This window comes from Bison bison, unplaced genomic scaffold (genome assembly GCF_000754665.1).
Source record: "Bison bison bison isolate TAMUID 2011002044 unplaced genomic scaffold, Bison_UMD1.0 scf7180017864451, whole genome shotgun sequence".
NCBI lineage: Eukaryota > Metazoa > Chordata > Mammalia > Artiodactyla > Bovidae > Bison > Bison bison.
Genome location: NW_011495013.1, coordinates 7,995,320 through 8,002,877, shown reverse-complemented (window position 1 = coordinate 8,002,877; position 7,558 = coordinate 7,995,320). Strand labels below are relative to the sequence as shown.

General features: G+C 41.8%; 1 protein-coding gene and 1 non-coding gene across 2 annotated transcripts in view; one reads left to right on the top strand and one right to left on the bottom strand.

Moving 5' to 3' along the window:
* The first annotated feature begins 6 nt into the window (after window positions 1–6).
* TEC (tec protein tyrosine kinase) overlaps window positions 7–7,558 on the top strand; it is a 170,350-nt gene continuing 162,798 nt past the window's right edge. Inside the window, exon 1 of the mRNA XM_010858892.1 lies at window positions 7–109. The gene's annotated coding sequence lies outside the window, so the exon portion shown is untranslated. The remainder of the gene's footprint in view (window positions 110–7,558) is intronic.
* On the bottom strand, window positions 5,127–5,199 carry TRNASTOP-UCA. The gene has a single exon. It is a non-coding gene; the product is annotated as a tRNA-Sec (tRNA).

The following is a 7,558-nucleotide window of genomic DNA, read 5'->3' as shown; positions in this document are numbered from 1 at the left end:
GATGTGTGCGGCGAGAGGAGGGTTCCACCAGCCCAGAGGCTGACTCTCATGGAACCAGGAAGGATTTTCTCTACCCCGCGCGGCCGTGAGCCGGAGCGCGCCGCCCCAGGTGAGGACCCCCGTCCTCTGCGGGCTACGGAGGGACAGGTGCGCGTCCCGGCGTAGCCGCGCCTTCCGGCGGCCGCAGCTTCTCCGTCCCCTGGGCTCCGGCGCTGGCTTCTCCCGAGGAGCGCCCGCCCCTTCTCCTTTAGAGTCTTGGGACCGAGGCCGCCCTGCAGCAAATTCAGCGTTGGGTTCACTTCCAGCCTCGCCGCGGACTTCACTCCTCCTCTCTTCTTGGGCAGCAGCGAAGTCTTGATGCGAGAGTTGGCAGAATCGACAGACTTTCCACGGTTGCATGTGTCTGAGTGCCTCTCCCCACCAGCCTCACAATTTTAAATCTGGGAAACTGTGTTTGAATCTCGATAGCAGGGAGTCGGTGAATACCTGTGTTGGGGAAACTAGGGCCTTGACTCGGGGGTGTGCGCTTTCCTTCGGATCCTAAGTTTCCTTTTGGTTTGATTTTGTTTTTTTTTTCCTCCATGGAAGAACAAGTTGCTGTATATCAGATTCGGAAACAGTCTCATCTGTTGCCATTCTTTGGAAACTGGAAGACTTGATTAGAAGGGTAGGTCTCAGTGTTAAGTTAGAGCAACAGGATGACTGGTGGCTAAGTGGGTTTGAAGCTTATCCAAAATAGTTAAGTGTTCTGAGCATATACCCTGTGTTTTTCCAGTGAATGCCCATTTTTTTCCTCTTAGGAAATTCTGAGAATTCACTTTTTTTTCTAGATAATTCTTCCCTAAAGAGCTAGAAAGAAGGAAACACTCCAACAAACCCGTAGGTTTCCCAAGTAAGTTTAGGATTTAACAGGTTGGTTTGTGATACTGGTAGCTTAGTTGTTGAGAATCACATGGAGTGTCATGATTTATATGGAGAATAGAAAATGTGTATAACAGCCTCCTGAAGTATTTGAATTTTTTTTTTTTTTGGTTTAGGTACATTTTCATAGTTTAGGGAAAAGCCATACTTTCCCAATACTCCAGTTAATCTGATCAGTATATTCTTTTGTCAGTTCTAGATGCTTACTGCATTTATGTTAATGATCTTGATTCTTCTCAGAGGGTGTGTACATTTTGGTTTGTAGAACTGTATAGGGCAAGCGTTGCAAACACATGGGAATCAGTATTGTTTGATTGGCAAACCTCTAGTTTGCCACACACAGGTTCTTGAACTAGAATTTTCACATCTTCCCAAACAGAAAAAAAAAAAAAAAAAAGAATATTAATATATGTTCTAGCACTGTCAACCTGTTCCTTGCTTATTGTGTATCAAAATAGTCATCATATTTTGTCAGCAGCTAGTCACTCAAGGGCAGAATCTATGTTTTATCAAATCATAGTGAATCTCAAGAAAAAGGCGATCTTTGCTTCCTAAGCTGACCCTGGACAGGATGGCTGGTGGCATTGTGGCTGTGTCTGGCCACTTTTTGCTTGGGGAAGAGTTGCTGGTAGAGACCTTCCTTTGTGTGTATAGAGCGCTGGCAGCCTGAGCCTTGCGCTCCAGGCATATCTCTACCTACAGGTTCCTCCAGGTTGACCTGGTTGGTGCCTCCCTTCCCCACCCCAGCTCTTCCAGCTCCTTGGCTTCCACCCCACTCCACTGCTCCCTGGGATTCCACCCCTGGAGAGAATCATTTTCTTGTTCAGGGCAGGGATAGTCCACGTAGTTGACAGGGCTGTTGACTCTCAGCTTGGTGCATAGATGCTGTTGATGACGGGGCTGCCTGTTTCAGAGCCCTTACTGTGTTCTTTTATCCGGTCGACTCAGGCAAAGTGGAGCAGCTGATCACTGTGAAGGTGAGCTGCCTTAGCTGGAGTAACTGGAGTCTGCTAGAAAGGAGTGCAATTGGTCCATGGTCCCTGGCAGTTCTAAAATTATCCTGTCCCAGGAGATTATGCCATGAGACTAGCTATGTTGAAAAGAACCCCAGAGGAGAGAGGCATAGCAGTTTTCACCTACAAGCATGCCTCCACCCAGGCTTGCCTTTGCATCTCTGCTCTGGCTCAGCCAGTCCTTCTTGAATTGGATTATAACTATTAACTTTCCCACTAAGTCTGACTGTTCAGAGCTCAGATGACCACAGCTGCATGGTCTAGATGTAGAAAATGATATTTTCTTTTGTTTAGAAGAAACAAGGCTGGAATTTCCCAAACAAATTGTTATTAGGGAAACAGAGCAAAAGCAAATAATAAAAGGGCACAGAAGCCTCTATGTTTTTTGTTTTGTTATATTCTTCTCTTTCTTTTTAGTTTTAGTTTTAAACTTTTAATCCAAGTTACATGTTTCCCTCTCCAGAAATAAACACTTGTGATTCCCTGAGCTGGTTATTTTGGTATTTATTCCTTGTAGGCGATACTTGTAGTTGCACTTTTCAGTTTGAAGGTTTATCTGTTCACTTCCCGCTGTGGAAGATGATGACTTGGTTCTCTTTTTCCCTCTGACCCCCCATCTAACCACAGCTTCCTTATTTTCCTATCCTTGCTATAGTTAAATAGTAATTAGATCAATATTCATAGCCAAGCCAAGTACAACTTCTTTTCTTCAGAGTCAGTAATTGCTTTGTTTGTTCACTGACTTAGCTTTTTATGTACTCATCATTAATTTTACCCAAAACTTTTGAATAGTTTTCAAATTCTTCCCTTGGATGCATCAGGTATTCAGTCAATTGCATTTTCCTCGAAGAAGGTGTCCCTGAGCCTCCTGGCTTGCTCTAGTCTGGACTGGCTGCCTTCTACATATGGGCACAGATGTCACCCTGAGGACCTCCGTTTGTCATCATCCTGGGAATCCTCATCATTTCTCTCCTGTATCAGTTCTCCTGTTACCCGTGGCACATGCCTTTCTCATCTTTGCAGACTCCTTTGTTTTGGTGTAGTCCATCCTCAATAAGTTTCCTGGTGAAGGCTGCATAGGATGTGTATTTTTTTCTATTTAGTTTATTGATTTGTGTTTTGTCTATTCATTTAATAGCAAGTGCTGAAAATATGTTTACCACTGTAAATTGATAGTTTATCTGGCTGCAGATTTATAGGATGGAAGATTTGAAGGCATTGTCTCATCATCCCCTCCTGGATTGTGGTGTTGCTGTTGAGAAATTCAGAGTCCTTAATTGTTAAGGAATCTTAACAATTAACAATTGTAAAATTGTTCTGATTTCTTAATTTTGTCTGTAACCTTTCTACACACCTGCTGTTTGTAGAAGTAAGTTTATAGAATTCCTTTCTGGAAGTTGATAGAATTTTCTCTTGGCCTCCATAGCCTGAAATTTTCATGTGTTCTATGATATGGGTCTGTTTTCATCCACTGTTCTGGGTTCTTCCAGTCCAGAAATCTGTGTCTTTCAATTTGGGAACTTTTCTTGAGTTATCTTATTGGTCATTACTTTTTCTCTATGATGTCACTTTCAGAAAATTATTGTTGAGATACTAGATATTTGGGGCTGGATACTAGATATTTTCTTACCTTTTCTTCACTCTTATCTGTCTTTTTATTTCTTGTTTCTATTTTGGGTGAGATTTTCTCAATATTATCATGAACTCCTTCCACTGAGTTTTTCATGAGTGTAATCAGTCATATTTTAAATATTTAAAATTAAAACCTTTTTGTTCCCTGAATATATATACATATGTATTTGTGTGTGGCTTTTGTATTTCTTTCTTTCTTGATTTTGTTTCATGGTTTCAGTGTCTTATCTTTCTGAGGAGTTTTGTTTTTTAAAGCTTTTTCCTTCCTCCACAGACTGTTTCCCCAGGTTGCTATTGTCTGTCTGTTTAGGTCTTTACCTTTTGTGTTAGAGACTTTCCTTGCATTTCTGATATCCTACATTGTCTACTCATATCTAAATGGGGAATTAAAAAGCTAAAGATATAGTGGGTTTGTTGACTGGGAAATTCACTATGGGGTGATTTGGGGAGACTCTGATGTTAGTGCCTCCTGGGCTGGTGAGGGTGCTCAGAAAGAGCTCTTGCAGTCTTTTTCCTGCCTGATGGGAAGAGCTTGGCTGTCAGGGATCTGGGAGCTAGGTGGAGAAGAGGCTGATTGTCTCAGCATCTGCATGTTCATGTAACCCCTCCATGGTATTAAAACACCTGAGCTGTGGCTGACATACTCCAATACAGAGACCTTCTGTTTTCTGCCCTCTTTGCGGGTAGTTACATGTTCCTGTAACTCCTCTGGGGGAAGAGGCAGGGGAGAAACTCCAGGTGTTTTTTTGCTGGGGTGGAGAAGGGGCAATCATTTAACTGCTCAGACTGGCTGAGACCTGGGAGACCTAATTGCTTCCTTAGGAGGCTTTCAATTTTCATTTTCGATCACCCCTCCCCCTACAGAGGATGCCATCGTCTTGACTTATTTAGATTGCAAGGAGATCAAACCAGCCAATCCTAAAGGAAATCAACTCTGAATATTCACTGGAAGGACTGATGCTGAAGCTCCAATACTTTGGCCACCTGATCCGAAGAGTCAACTTATTGGAAAAGACCCTGATGCTGGGAAAGATTGAGGGCAGGAGGAGAAGGGGACGACAGAGGATGGGATGGTTAGATGGGATCACCAACTCAGTGGACATGAGTTTGAGCAAACTCTGGGAGATAATAAAGGACAGGGAAGCTTGGCATGCTGCAGTCCATGGGGTTGCAAAGAGTCGGACACCGAGAGACTGAACAACAACAATTTAGCATTTTGAGATTCCATGGTATAAATCAGGGTGGATCTTGGCTTCCCTTCACCCCACCAAAGTATTTTTACTGTTGTCTCTTTTCTCATTCTCTCCATCCTTGTGGGTTTGTCCCTCAATTTTCATTTTATTGGACTCTCAGGCGGGAGAGAAAGCAGAAGGTTTGTTTACTCTGCTCTTAGTGCCTGAAGTGTAGCTTTCTTAATCATCCCTGCAAAGGGACTAGTGTGGTTTAGCCACAGCAGTGTGCTGGCATTTTTCCTACCTTTACCCAGACTAAGCATTTTCTTTTATTTTTAATTTATCTTTTTTACTTTTTGGGTGCACCATATGGCATGTGGGATCCTAGTTCCCTGGCCAGGGATCAAACCTGGGCCCCCTGCACTGAAAGCATGGAGTCCTAACCACTGGACCACCAGGGAAGTCCCAGTAAACATTTTCTAACCAGCCTGCGTGTATTTTCTCACCCAGCCCAGTTTAGGCCCCTCATTCCTTCTTATACCACGCTAAGGATCTGCTACCAGTTGATTCCAGGAGTCATAGGAAGCAAAACCCCTCTCCAGCCCTAGCTTGAGTAGAGTATAGCTTACTGTTCATAGAGCCCTGGTTCCTGCTTCTCAAATTGGCTTTGTCTAGGAGGACTCATTATGTCCCCTTGTCCTCTTAGTGTTACACTTTTCAGTGAAACTCAGCCTCTATAAGTCTAATGTTTTAAGCTGAAAGATGGGCCTGGTGTCATTGGTGATCATGTGATCTCCAGTGGAAATTATCATATGTCCTTCTGGAGGCATTTATCACATAGTTGCCTGACCAGCAGCAACATCCTCTCTTCCCGTTTCAGAGCTCACGCCTTTTCTTGAAATGGGCACCAAGTTCCTGTTTCTGGCTTGGATGAGCAGGGATGACGGACTTACCCTGCTCCTCACAGATGATCACAACTTTCCCAACCCTGTTTAACCAGCTGAGACATTCTTCAGGCTCCCTTAATGCAGTGTGATCTTACAGCTTTCTATCTCAGTAGCTTGACAATACCAACATGATTTTCTGGTTACGCGTAGAGGAGTGACGCAAGAGTTAGCTTCCACTGAAGTAGGAAGAGTGTTGATCACACACCACCTTATCTGTGTAGAAAAGGCAAAGCTCTATGCTCTCATGATGGTGGCTATGCATTGGGAATCCAGAAAAACCAGTGCTGCCAGTTGCTACAGTGGAGCAGATACAGCAGTCATTCTGAAGGATGACAGCAAAGGATAGGATGGTTAGGAAACACTCAGTTGGAACTCACTAGGTACCATTGTGAACAAAAGCTTGGCCAAGGGGAATACCTTCAGTTTTCATTCTTCCCTCTGTATTTCCACAGAGGTCCTTCCCTTTTTCTAAACAGAACCTTTGAAGACATTGCAACATCTTTTTCGAAGCAGCATACCTTTTCTTTAATGTGCTGAGTAATTCATATAAGTTCTTCTTTTTGTCTTCTTAGCTGAAATGCGAACTCTCCCAGGTTAAGAGTGCATGTCTAATGAATACTATATCATTGTATCACATGAATTTTCCAGATAATTGTCAACACTTGATAGTTATATATATATACACACACACACACATATATATATTGTTATAATTATCCAAGTTGAATCCAATAGTCTATATTCACTAAATTCTTTTTTAATCTATTATATTTTTATTTTTTCAAACTTTTTATTTTGTATCAGAGTATAGCTGATTAACAAACAGTAGTGTATATTCACTAAATTCTTGATAGTACTTTCACTTCTCTTTGGCTGAATAGACTGAAGCCGTACAGTATTCAATTTAAGTATTCCCAAGTATATTATTTAGAAATAATCCTGATTGAAAACACTGAGAGGACAACATTAATTTTACTTATTATTAGTTGTTTTTCACCCATATATTTCTTAGCATAGTGTCGTGATTGTCTTGATTTTTATAGCTAAGGGGAGTAGCTTTGGAAGAGGAAGGGAAGTGTGTGCAAATTAGGTTTCAAATCCTCTAGGTTTTACATTTCTAAAAGAGGAAGATTTCTCTGGATTTCAGCAATATTTCATATATTTTTCCTTTGGTAACTATAGGCTATTTATTTTTTTAGGTTGAGAGCTTTGGAAATGCTTAGCTACAGAGTATCAAAATGAAAAACTTTACATCGTCATATACTACATGAAAGGCTTATAAAGTAGAACTCTGTCAAGTATCTTACTTCCTTTACCTTATGTTTTTGCAAAATTCTAGCCTGATTTAATAGGGAAAACTTGTAATGTCTCTTCTCTTTATTCTGAATAGAGTTCTAATAGTGTTCTTCTGTTAGCTATTTCTTTGGAAACTGTCATGTCCTCAAGTATCCCCCAATATTAAGTTTCAGCCACAACTTGTGAGATTTCCACATGACATTTCTGCTTTATTGACTATGCCAAAGCCTTTGACTGTGTGGATCACAATAAACTGTGGAAAATTCTGAAAGAGATGGGAATACCAGACCACCTGACCTGCCTCTTGAGAAATTTGTATGCAGGTCAGGAAGCAACAGTTAGAACTGGACATGGAACAACAGACTGGTTCCAAATAGGAAAAGGAGTATGTCAAGGCTGTATATTGTCACCCTGCTTATTTAACTTCTATGCAGAGTACATCATGAGAAACGCTGGGCTGGAAGAAACACAAGCTGGAATCAAGATTGCCGGGACAAACATCAGATATGCAGATGACACCACCCTTATGGCAGAAAGTGAAGAAGAACTAAAAAGCCTCTTGATGAAAGTGAAAGAG